Here is a 13,748-nt window from a genome sequence, read left to right as displayed (position 1 = left end):
TGAGGATGGCTCATTTTGTACCATTTTTTAAGAAGAAAAAGAAAGACAAACCAGGCAACTACAGATTGGTGAGTCTTAGATAAGTGATAGGCAAATCACTGAAGGAGATTCTGAGGGACAGGATTCATCAACATTTGGATAGGCAAGGTCGAATTAAGGATAATCAGCATGGCTTTGTGCATGAGATTATTATGTTTAATAAATCACTAAGAGATTTTCAAAGAGGTAACCAAGAGGATAGATGTGGATGGGGCAAAGGATGTTATCCATAGGAACTTTAGCAAGGCCTTTGTAAAGTTCCTGCATGGCAGGCCAGTGTAAATCACATAGGATTCAGGGAGATTTATTTGATTATATTCATAGTAAACTCAATGCTATGAAGCAGACAATGATTGTCTAAGTATATTTCTTGGATGGGAGCCCCATGGCTAGTGGTGTGACACAGGGATCAGTGTTGGACCTTTGTTGTTTGTTATTTATATAAACAAGTTGGATGTGAATATACAGGACTTGGTTAGTAAGTTTGTAGATGATACTAAAATCGGTAATATTATAGACATTATAGTCATCAAAAATTATTTGATCACAAACAAGAGAAAATCTGCAGATGCTGGAAATCCAAGTAACTAACACAGACACACAGACACACAGACACACACACACAAAGCTGGAGGAACTCAGCAGGCCAGGCAGCATTTATGGAAAAGCTAGGTAAATGGGCTGAGAATGGGCAAGTAGCTTTCAATTCAGATAAATGCAAAGTCTTGCATTTTGTGAAGTCATACCAGGTTAGGACTTCCACAGTGAATGGTAGTACTGGGGGAGTGTTGTGGAATACAGGTACCTAAGAAGACAAGAACATAGTTCACTGAGAGCAGCATCACAGCTAGATGATATGGTGAAAAAGGTGTTTGTCACACTGACCTTCATCAGTCAGGGCACTGGGAATACAAGTTGGGTCATTATGTAGCAGTTGTACAAGATATTGGTGAGACTGTACTTGGAGGACTGTATACAGTTTAGGTTGCTCTTTTTAGGGAAGACATCATTAAACTGGGAAGATAGCAGAGAAGCTTTCTGAGGATGTTGGTAAGACCTGAGGGTCTGAGTTATAGGGAGAGGTTGGGCATGTTAGGGCATTATTTCTTGGAATGTGGGAGACTGAAGGGGGCCCCTATAGAGTGTATAAAATCATGAGGAGCATTGATAGGGTGAATGCGTAGTCTTTTTCCCAGGCAAAGGGGAACTAAAAACGAGAGCAATTTATGGTGAAAGGTGAAAGACTTAAAAGGAAACTGAGGGCCAACTTACTCATGTGGAGTTTGGTGTGTGTATGGAATGAAGAGTGAAAGAGTGTGGTTGAACAGAGACAATGACTACATTTAAAAGACACTTTGGTAAGTACATGGATAGGAGGGGTTTAGAGGGATATGGGCCAAATATGGGCAAATCAGCCTAACCTGATGTCAATGTGGATGAGTTGGGTTGTAGGGCTAGTCTCCATGCTGTATTGTTTGATGAGTCCTTAAATACTACATTAGACAGTGAATTATGGTGCTGTGGGAAGGCTTGGGCACTCAGGATTTACAGGATTTTGTGTAGTGAGTTACAATATTCTGTGAATTGCAGTGCTGTGGGAATGAGTTGTGTGCAGTAGGAATTTAGTGCAATGAATTACTGTGCCTCAGAGAAGGGTTATTTAAGGAAAGGTTGTGGACTTTAGTGAATTTTCTTGTTTTGCAAGTGCACTTTTTCCAATATTTGCAGAGTGATCTCATTCATTATGCTTGACTGCAAAATATGGAAATCCTCCAGTTCTTTGATTCCAGCTATTTTCCAATTCTTCAAATGGTACTTTCTTCCAATTTGAAATCTCCTGCATTTCACACTTACTGAGTTTATTTTTTGTTCTTTCTTGGATTGTTGACTTCTCTGGCAAGGCTAACATTTTCCTCTGTCCATTTAGTTTAGTTAATGATTGTTTATGACATCCTATTATGCCTGTAGTTAACATTACCAATACTAGTAATTTTAAAAAGAGGCTGCTTGAAATTTATTAGAATTAAGCCACTGAGGCAGGATTTGGGCTCATGTCTCAAGATCTGAAGAACGAACCTTTGGATATTGCCCCATTAAATTACCCACAACTAAAATACTCTCTCATCCTTTTTCATTCTTTCTCATCTCCTCCTCCTTTCCCATCCCTAAATTATAACTTTCTACTCTTGCCTTTTTGTTTCCTTTCTCCCCTTTCTTCCCCCTCTCAGTCTCATCTCTCATTTCATCTATTAATTTGTCTATGTAAAGAAATAAGATCTGCTTTTGGCTCACTGGGGTCTAGTGGTGGGTTTTGTCAAATGTCAATGTCACTGCTGCTTCCTGTTAGTTTCAGAGAATATTTTGAAACAAAGCAAATGTGCACTTCTGCCCACGGCTTTGGTGTGACTTTATAAAATTGTCAGACAATGTATTTAACTCAAAATATAACTTAATATAATCAGAATGCAAAGTGGCAGCCAGTGATTAGTCTTCCCATCTGTCAGTGGGAGCAAATATATTTTGGAGATTTGGAACACTATCACAAAGGAGCTCAGTACGCCTGACAGAATACTGGCGACACTCCAATGCCTGAAGGGTTGTTACTAAAGACCACTCATAGCTCAAAGGAAGGAACCAATTTTCTTCAAGCACTGGGCACTGTGTCATAGACATTTCATTCCACAGTCATCCAGAGCATATAAAGGTAATGAGCAAGGCCCCCAATTTAAGTACAACCTCCAAACTATGCAGCTTCAGCTAGGATGGGAAGTAAACTTTTCAGAGGTTTCAGCAGCTGTGAATTCTCCTATGCCTCGTTGCTGGGTCCAAATGCTGGAACTCCCTCCCAGCAGCACAGATGGAGTAATTTCACCAGAGAAATGGAAGAAGGATTTACCCTCCACCCATCAGCTGGGTAATTTATCATGATTATTATCTGTGTCCTTGCCAGCAACACCCACATCCTGAGAAATGAAAATAAACTACATGTCTATTGTCTTCATGTAAGATGGTGGCGCGCTCGGACGCAGCGACCTATCTGGGTCTCAACAAAGGTGCAATTGTTCATCCCTGATGTCTTTTGCATGTTTGCAACTCTGCTGGATAGTAAGAGATTAAAAACTGCAGGTCTACCCCACTAGTGGGCTGCCTGATAGCGGTGGAACTGGACGACTTGCGTATCGTGTTTCCACCTGCTGCAATAGGGCACCAGAGGTGGTGTGAAGTCCAATAAACTGCGCAAATGATTGTCTTGGACACTTTTCCTGTGATTGCGAGACCCTGCTGGACATTGGTAATGTAGAATACTTGTGATGAGACTGACAATGAGGTCTGTATTCATGTGTATTCATGTAAGGTTAAATGGCAATTAAACTTGATCTTGCCTTGAACTTGATTTCCAGTTTGAAAGTTGAGACAATGAATGAAGCATTTATGATGGTACTTGTGTGAAATCTACTTAGAATGTCATATGCCTCCATTTTATAACAAAATTTATTTTGTTAATGGCTATTGTTGGGTTTCCTGGGCAGGAGGAGTCTCAATAGTATTCTTCCACCCAACAGGTCTCATAATATGTCATGACTTGGGCTATACCATTATTTTTAAATTTACTTTTATAACTGTATGTTTTCTGCTATCATAATTATATGTGCTGTGTGTGGCTGTTGGTTCTGTGTTTTGCAACTTGGCTCCAGAGGGACACTGTTTTGTTTGGCTGTGTTCATGTGTATGGTTGAATGACAATTAAAATTAACTTGAATTTGAACCATTTCCCCTGAGCACCAGTAATTTGGCAACAACCTCCACTGTTAAGCTTCCATGATACTTCTGCAATTGCCTTTAACTGCTGGGCACCCATCAACCATCAATTTCTGTGTCTCATCCATTGTTACTGCATCCATATCCAACTATTAGGTAGCAGTTCCACAAAACAATGGTCAGAAATATCTTTGATAAATTAAATGGGGGAAGGACATGGACTAACCCTGAAAATAAAAATGACACAGTGATAATGATGAAAAATCACCAGAGTTCAGAATGGAAAGGAGAAACAGGATGGACGACAATAAGACAAAACAGGTGAAAAAGTCACTGTCTGAAATCACTCTGAAACCACATATGGCAGCAACACAATTGCAGAGAAGATTAATAAAGTAATAAGAAAAAATCGGAAAGGTATGTAACGTTCCGTTATATTGGCTCGTGAATGTCTAGGGGAAATCCCGCCCAGCACCTGCTTCAACAGTCCCCTCAGGGTCAATCGTCGCCCGAATCAATCACAAACATCAATCATCAGCCAGCACACCCAGTAAATTTTAACACATACACTTTATAGATATTACTAATTCTAGGGCATTAATATACATTTGATACAGAGAGGAAAGTAATGGGAAAAAAAAAGGCGCCAACACTTATCAAAGTCCAAGTTCTTCGCGCGCTACCGTTGGAGCTCAAGTTCGACGTCAGACGACCACCCGAATTCCGTCGACCCACGGCTCGGGACCACCCGAAGTGATCGATCGGAGCCTCTCCGCACGTCCGCCGTCCTCCTCGTCTCTCCTCCCGACTCCCCGCCAAAACTCAGTCCACAGTCATATCATACAGCATGGCATCCGAAAACAAAATGATACATAACCACCCATTGGCTAATAGAACCTGGTTATCTCATTTAAAGTAAAACAAACTGTTAGCGCAAACTCTCTGCAGCGTTAAAACACAACAAAGCCGCATTCCCCAGATTAACATAACAAAATTGCCATTTTAAATGTAACAAAAGAAAGACCCCATACACTCTCCCCCCACCTCAAAAAGTCATGCCCTCATGACGTTAACAGAATTCACTAGTACTCCTTGTAAAACACAAAACCCAACCCAGGTGCATAACACAGTGACATAACTTTGCAGGGCAGTAGAGATCACACCCTGCTCTCCCGGCGCTATATAAGTGAGTCTTTCCAGGGGATGCCTACTCCTCTGAGGCCTCTGTACTTCCTCTGCTGTCTCTCCCTGTTCAGACACCCCAGTTGACCCCTCGAGCCTATCTGACGGACCTTCCCCTTCACCGGGATCCCTCTGCCCCTGTGAGCCCTCTGGCTCGGGTTCTGCCTCCACCCTCTCCTCCCCCAATGCCGGCTGTAATACAGGCGGCTCTGCAACACCCTCCCTCGGTTCCCCTGACTCAGTGATGGAAGGGCCAAGAGTCTCTTCTCCCAGCACCGGGGAATCAGCGAACGGAAGCAGGTACCACACGTCCGAATCATCATCTTCCGATGACGTATCCCTTCTCGAGGTGGGGACCGACCCTGTTTTCTTCGCAGCGGGCTCTTCCCGCGCCCCGCACCCTCGCAGAGTCCTCGTAATAGGAGTAAACTCCCATTCGGGCTCTGGGTCCATCTTCACCTCTCGACCCAGAGGCAACAGGTGGTTCCGATGGAGTACCTTGACAGGCCCCTTCCCGTCCTCGGGTCTCACCCGGTAAACCGGGAGATTCGGCATCTGACTCTCCACCACATATGGGGTGGCTGCCCAACGGTCCACCAACTTGTGCTTACCTTGTAGTCCTAAATTCCGGATAAGGACTCGGTCTCCTGGCAATAGCTGGACGAACTTTACTTTCTGATCATACCTCCTTTTATTCCGCTGGTTCTGCTTGGTGGCTGCCGCCTCAGCCAACTCGTACACCCTTTTCAACTCTCTCCTCATATCGGACACGTACTTCAGACATGGCTTCGAAGGTATTTCCCCCGCTTCAGTCCCAAAACACAGATTAATGGGCAACCTCGCTTCCCGTCCGAACATCAGATAGTAGGGCGAGTACGCCGTAGCATCATTGCGAGTACAATTGTAACAATGAACCAAATGGGCGATGTGCTGACTCCACTTACTCTTCTGTCCAATCTCCAAGGTGCCGAGCATGTCCAGCAGGGTCTGGTTAAACCTCTCGGGTTGAGGATCACCCTGCGGGTGATAGGGGGTGGTTCTGGACTTTTCAACCCCAAGCATATCCAGCAATTCATGGATAAGCCTGCTCTCAAAGTCCCGTCCCTGATCACTGTGGATCCGCCGGGGAAGGCCATAATGAACAAAGTACTTCTCCCATAACACCTTCGCCACTGTAGTCGCTTTCTGATCCTTAGTAGGAAAAGCCTGCGCATATCTAGTGTAGTGATCCGTGAGGACCAAGACATTTGCGGTATTGCTGGTGTCCGGCTCAATAGACAGGAAATCTATACACACCAGGTCCATGGGTCCCGCACTCTGCAAGTGGGATAACGGGGCCGCCTGCGCAGGCAAGGTCTTCCTCCTGATGTAACGGCTACAGGTCTTACAGTATTCTTCCACCTCCCCCCTCATCCAGGCCAGTAAAACCGGTCCTTGACTAATCCATAGGTCTTCTCTACCCCAAGTGCCCGGAATCATCATGTAGAGCCTGGGGCACAGTCTTCCGATACTTCTCAGGCATGACCAGCTGCCAGCGCCGGGGGTGGTCCGGAGGCGACATGACTCGGTACAGGACGTGGTTCTTCAGCTTCAACCGGGGCCACTCCTTCAGTAGTAGAGGAACGGAGGCATGTTTTGCCTTCTCCACCTGCCCCATATCACCCTGGCTAACCGCGTACCAGATAGTGCCAATGCTTGGGTCATCACGCTGAGCCGCCTCTACTTCCTGGGGACTCAACTCCGGCAGCTGCCTGTTCCTCAGAGCAGTCACATTACAGTAAACAGTGGGCAGCGCGTCACCGTCAGCCCCCAGTTGATCTACTGCCCGATCCGTTCCCATCTGTGCTCCTACTTCCCCGTCGCTCCCAACTTGACACATGGCCTTTACTCCCGGGGCAGGGACACTCTTCCACTCCTCGGCCGTGCCCGACTCGTCGTGCGCCCGACGAGACAGGGCATCTGCATCGATGTTCCGACTCCCCGGGCAGTACTTCAGGCTGAACTCATAGGCAGACAAGGCTGCTAACCACCGGTTGCCCAGTAGCGTCCAGCTTCGCCGAGGTCAGGATGTAAGTGAGGGGGTTGTTATCCGTTCTCACCTCAAACTGGGCCCCGTATAGGTAGTCACTCAACTGGTCCACCACCGCCCGTTTCAACGCCAAGAACTCCAGCTTGTGAGTGGGATAGTTTCTCTCAGATGGCGACAAGCTCCGACTGACAAACGCCACTGGCCTCAATCTGTTTCCCTGTTCCTGGTACAGAACAGCCCCCAGACCGTCGTGACTGGCATCAGTGTGTAGAACATACGGCTTCCAGGGATCAGCAAAAGCCAACACTGGGGCCTGCGTCAGCCCCCTTTTTAGAGATTGGAACGCCTCCTCACATTGAGCATCCCACCTCAATCCAAAAGGCTCCCCCGGGTTCAAGTATCCTCCTACCTCCGACCCTTGGTCTCCCTTCCTCCTCCCCCCCCACAGGTGGATAACCACACAGCAACTGGTTCAATGGATGACTCATTTTCGCATATCCTTTCACGAATCGCTGGTAATATCTGCAAAACCCCAAAAATGAGTGTAAGGCGCTCACCTTCTGAGGTCTCGGCCAGGTGGTGACTGCGGCTATCTTACCCGGATCGGTGGCCACTCCATTTCGCGAGATTATGTGCCCGACATAGCTGACCGACGTCTTACAGAACTGGCATTTATCCAGGGAAAGTTTTAACCCTTCCTCTTTCAGCCGACTCAGCACCTTCAGCAGCCGCTCCTCATGTTCCTCCAACGTAGATCCAAACACTATCAGGTTGTCCAGGTACACCAATACCTCCAGCAGGTTCATGTCCCCCACTGTCCGCTCCATGAGCCGCTGAAAGGTGGCTGGGGCCCCCGAGATACCTTGGGGCATTCGTTCGAACTGGAAAAACCCCAGGGGACAGATAAAGGCTGTCTTCTCCTTATCAGTCTCGCTCATCGGAATCTGGTAATACCCACTCCGCAAATCCAATACACTGAACCACTGTGCACCACTCAGACAGGCCAATGCATCTTCCACCCTCGGGACCATATATTGGTCGGGAACAGTGCGGCGGTTCAGGGTCCTATAGTCCACGCACATGCGTACCTTCCCATTTTTCTTCCTTGCCACCACTATGGGGGACGCATATGGGCTTCGGGACTCCGCAATAATCCCTGCATCTTTCAACTGCCGCAAGTGCTGCCGCACATCCTCCATATCTGCTGGGGCCAACCGCCGCGACCTCTCCCTAAACGGGGTGTCATTTGTTACCCGAATGGTGTGCCGAGTGCTCTTGGAAAACCCTACATCAAACTCGCCCTGAGAAAAGACATCCCCTAACTTCAGCATCTTCTCCACCAGCCTGCTCTTATACACTGGCGGTACAGGGGAGTTTTCAAAATTAAAGGCCTCCTCGGTCAGCCGCCCCCCGTTTCCCAATAGTTCTCTTCCAGTGGGCTTCACGGGGGCGCTGGACATCACCGTCACCGGGAACAAGTGCGCGAGGGGCATCCCGCGCTTAAAGGTGATCTCCCTCTCCGTTATGTTCCGTATCATCACCCCCATCCGCCGTGCCTGTACAGCTGAGGGCCTCTGCAATTCAGGTCTCACCAGCGCCCCAGCCGGGAACCAGGACTCCCTTTCCAGGTCGTTGGGGGCGTCTACTAGCAGGGCCTCGCCCACCGGTAATCCGGGGGATCTGGGGGTCCCCATCACTAATGCTGCCTCCCCTGGCCGTATCAGCTTAGGCCTCGCCTGAGTGCACCACACCGTCCCTCGTTTGCACTCCGGGTCCAGCCCCTGGGGGTCACCCACTCCTTCGTACACTGCTCGGAACACAGGATGTACCGAGAGGGTCTCCAAAAAGTTCTCCCCCCCCCCCTTCTTCTTACAGGCTCCCAAGAGCCGTCGCACCAGAGGGGAGTTAGTCCCCACCAACAGGGCAGCACCACCTGTCTCCACCGGGTCCGGACAAACCAACACCAGCGTCTCAAAGGCTTCCGATACTCTCACGTCTCCCTCTGAAAATTCCAATCTCACTGACAAGTATCCATCGTACGGGTAATCACCATCACTTATGCCCCAAATCTCCAATGCGTTAAACGGAGTTACTGCCAAATGCTTCAGATATTTGTTGTAGAACCACCGGTACAGTAAGGTAACCTGCGACCCGGTGTCAAGGATGGCTTTCGCAAAGATTCCCTCTATCCATAGGGACACGCTGGAACGGGGTCCCACCAGTCCATCAGGAATTTGGGCTTGTTTGTTCCGGGGTTCCATAGAGGTTTTCTGGGAACGTGTTCCTCCCGAGACTCCAGTCCGTTCCCTCACTGAGCCTCTCTTAAGTTTCCCGACACCTCTCCCTTCTTGGTGGCCTGGGGGCCCTCCCCCCCCGGCGCATCTCGTCTCTCACAATCCTTCCGCAAGTGGCCAGCTTCCCCACAGTGGTAGCACGCCCCCGGCCACTCACATTCCCGGCGGAAATGCCCCTCTCTCCCACAGTTATAGCACCCACTACTCGCCGCCTCTCTCCTCCCGATACGGGCCCCCGAGGACCCCTTGGATTTCTCTGGTCTCACCCCGGCTACCACCTCCTGAACCGCTGAAGACCATCCCTGAGGGTCCGAGCCCCCTGGTCGGCCCAAAGCACACTCCTCGGCCCGTACCTCTCGGATCAGCCGTCCGAATGATGGAGGGGAGCTCTGCTTAAATGACTGCCGTACACTCCAAGCCACCCTGTCATCCTCCCGGGAACCGCTACATATCTGGCTCATCCTTAACTCCGCCACATCGTCCTCCCTCACTATACCTCGTCGCAGCAACCCCGTAAACTTTCCTTCCAGCCTGAAAGCATAGTCGGAGAGCTTTTCCCCTCTTCTCTGCCCCATCCGTTGAAACTCTGCTGAATGCCACCAGGGATCCCCTGACAGTCCAAACACTTCCTCCAAAGCGTCCAAACACTCTGATAGGGAAGCCAAGGGGCGTGCCGCTCTCAGATCGCGGACCACCTGGGCCGCCGCGCCCCTTAAGCTTTCCACCAATCGCTGTCTCTTTTCCTCATCTGAAGCTGGCCACACCTCTAACAATTGGGATGTATCTTCAACCCAGGTCTTATAGTCATCCTCCCCTTCCGGGGTGGGCTTGGCTCCCGAGAAAATTCTCAGCTTCGGGCGGTGCACCTCAACCCTTCTCGCCAGGGAGGTAATGGCAGCCGTTAACTCGGCAGTCTTATCCCGCCCATGGGAGCCGGGCCTGGCCAAACCTTCCCACTCCACACCTCTACCTCTTGCTACGGGCACCCGGCCGGGGGCCTCATCTAGCTCCTCCTCCTCCGGCACCTCCTCACTTGCGTCCTCGGGGAGAGTGTGGAGACCCCACGGCCCCGCCTCCCCCGGGGCGTGGACTGTCGCTGGTAGTTCTAAAGTCATGACGTCGGCACTCGCCCGCACCAACATCCAGCTAGCTTCCAGTTCTTTCCCACCCCTTCTAGCTACAAGTTCTACCTGCCCGATACCTTTAATCAAACTCAACCCTCGCACCAGTACCTCTGCCGGAATGCGATAATCGACTCCGCTTACCACACACGCATGATTCACCGGTACCTCCTCCATTTCACACCAACTTACAATCTTATCTCGATCCATCTTCACACCACTTACCGCAATGACAAGTACAACTTTCCCAAAAAATCCAAATCCCGGACGAGCCCCCACTTGTAACGTTCCGTTATATTGGCTCGTGAATGTCTAGGGGAAATCCCGCCCAGCACCTGCTTCAACAGTCCCCTCAGGGTCAGTCGCCGCCCGAATCAATCACAAACATCAATCATCAGCCAGCACACCCAGTAAATTTTAACACATACACTTTATAGATATTACTAATTCTAGGGCATTAATATACATTTGATACAGAGAGGAAAGTAATGGGAAAAAAAAAGGCGCCAACACTTATCAAAGTCCAAGTTCTTCGCGCGCTACCGTTGGAGCTCAAGTTCGACGTCAGACGACCACCCGAATTCCGTCGACCCACGGCTCGGGACCACCCGAAGTGATCGACTGGAGCCTCTCTGCACGTCCGCCGTCCTCCTCGTCTCTCCTCCGGACTCCCCGCCAAAACTCAGTCCACAGTCATATCATACAGCATGGCATCCGAAAACAAAACGATACATAACCACCCATTGGCTAATAGAACCTGGTTATCTCATTTAAAGTAAAACAAACTGTTAGCGCAAACTCTCTGCAGCGTTAAAACACAACAAAGCCGCATTCCACAGATTAACATAACAAAATTGCCATTTTAAATGGAACAAAAGAAAGACCCCGTACAGGTAAACAACAATTATAGTGTATTTTAAGACAAAGTGGCAAAATGAGGTTTCCTTATCTCTGTTGAACTGCCATCCTTCACTGCTAGAGTCAATTTTTTCCACCCACCCTCCGGATTGTTTCCAAATCATTCATCCATCCCTTGTTTCTGATGCCACCCTTATCATACAATACAGCACTTGCAGGTAGATTGGGAAAATCAGGTTGGTGATGGATCCCAAGAGCGGGAATTGTAGAATGCCTACAAGTTGCCCTTTTAGAGCAGCTGCTGTTTGAGCCCACTAGGGAAAGGCAGTTCTGGATTGGGCGTTATGTAGTGAACCAGATTTGATTAGAGAGTTTATGGTAAAGGGACCCTTAGGAGGCAGTAATCATAATATGATAGAATTCACCCTGCAGTTTGAGAAGGAGAAGATAAAGCCAGATGTATTAGTGTTACAGTGGAGTAAAGGCAACCACAGAGGCATGAGAGAGGAGCTGGCCAAAGCTGATTGGAAGAAGACACTATCAGGGATGATGGCAGGACAGCAATAGCTGGGGTTTTGGGGGGCAATTCAGAAGGTGTACGATAGATACATCCCAAGGATGAACAAGTATTTTAAAGGGAAGATGAGGCATGTGACGAAAGAACCAGTTATCAGAAGATTGATGCCGATAAGAGGACAATGGGGGATCATGCAAGGTGCTAATAAGAGAGAGATGAGGGAGATTACCGAAAGGAGACACGGTTCCGAGTATTGTCAGAGACTGGTGGCTTTGAACCCTGAACTGTTTGAAGTTTGATGGACAGGCGATACCCCAGCAGGGGGATAAAAAGGGACAGGTTCGCTAAGGCAACAGACACACGACTCCACGAGGTAATGAGACCCTGGAAGCGGTGTGCCCCCCCCCCACAAGTTGGTGGGAGTTTTTGAGGTCTGGTCGCGGGACCAGCCATAGACGCACAGGGTAGAAAGGTACAGGTCGGTGGGAACCTGGTGTGTGTGTCCGCCCTTGCCTGGGTGCCGGGTTCACCGCAGAAGAACAATCGTATCTGGAACGGAGGGGTCACAGTCGGTGACCTCAGAAGACATTACAAAGGGCTCGCCTGAAAGTTAACTGCGAGGAATATCGAAGGTCTGTTTAGAATCCGTTTTGAATATTCATTCGCTTTCGCTCTCTCTCTCCCCCCGCCCCAACGGCACAACAGCGATTACTGTGAACTGAACTGAACTCAATTGAACTGAACTTTGCGTCACTTGAAACTGATCATTTACCCCTAGACTGCGATAGAGCTTGATTGATCCTATTATCTTAGTTCTGTGTACATGTGTGTTTTATCATTGCTAAACTGTTGCATTTATATCCTTTTGATTAGAGTACTGTGTTGCTTATTTCTTTAATAAAACTTTCTTAGTTCCAGTAATCCAGACTCCAACTAAGTGGTCCATTTCTGCTGGTTTGGCAACCCAGTTACGGGGTATGTAACATAAGTGGGGGCTCTTCCGGGATTTTGAACGCTAAATTTGGGACGGGGTAAATTGATTGGGTTAAAATTCCTGAAAGAAGGAAAAGGCAGACAGCAGAAATGGAGATTGAGGAATTTCTAAAGGCGCCGACCTTGGAGGCATTAGAGGATGCCAGGAAAGCGGAATTGGCAGCTGTGGCCAAACGGTTGAATCTTGTTAAGGGGAAGTCGACAATGTGGAGAGAGGAGATACACAGAGCTATCATAGAGCACTATGTATCTAAAGGTGTGTTTCCCCAAGGGGGGCTGGAGGTGATATCTATTGGAAAACCTGGTAGAGATGCAGTACAGGTGCAGCTTGAAAAATTGAGACTCGAGCACGAGTTCTGGGTACGGCAGCTAGAACACGAAGAGAAACAGTTAGAACGATAACGAGAAGAGAGGCAGAGGGAAAGGGAATTCGAGCTGGAGAGGTTAAAGATAAGGGCAGAGCAGGGGCCCATGCCGAACCAAGGTGGAGGGTTCCGGGCGACCCAGGAGGTTAGGCTGGTTCCCTCATTTGACGATACCGATGTGGTTCGGTACTTTCTCCATTTCGAAAAAGTTCCTGCAAGTCAGGACTGGCCGAGGGATAAGTGGGCTGTTTTGCTTCAGAGTGTACTTAAAAGGAAAGCCCAACAAGCTTACTCGGTTTTGTCCGCGGAAGATGCCCAGAGGTATGAGGTGGTGAAAGAGGCTATCCTCAGGAATTATGAGTTGGTCCCGGAGGCATACCGGCAGAGGTTCCGGAATGCGAGGAAGCAGTGGGACCACATGTATTTAGAGTTTGCCCGTGAGATGACAGACTGCTACAGCTGATCCTGATTGAGCAGTTCAAAGGTTGTGTCCCTGATGGGATGAGACCCTACCTAGATGAGAAAGAAGCAGACACTTTAGCCGCAACTGCTAAGTTAGCGGATGAGTATGCGTTGACACATAAAACGAAG

At 48.7% G+C, this 13,748-nt stretch overlaps 1 protein-coding gene across 4 annotated transcripts in view; it reads left to right on the top strand.

The window, feature by feature from the left end:
• Nucleotides 1-13,748, top strand: part of LOC140202624 (synapsin-3-like) — a 344,209-nt gene that overhangs the window by 133,544 nt on the left and 196,917 nt on the right. The window lies entirely within an intron of this gene.

The sequence above is a fragment of the Mobula birostris genome, chromosome 9 (genome assembly GCF_030028105.1).
Source record: "Mobula birostris isolate sMobBir1 chromosome 9, sMobBir1.hap1, whole genome shotgun sequence".
NCBI classification, from domain to species: Eukaryota; Metazoa; Chordata; class Chondrichthyes; order Myliobatiformes; family Myliobatidae; genus Mobula; species Mobula birostris.
The sequence above is the reverse complement of the archived record's forward strand: the minus strand, read 5'-3'. Positions and strand labels throughout refer to the sequence as shown.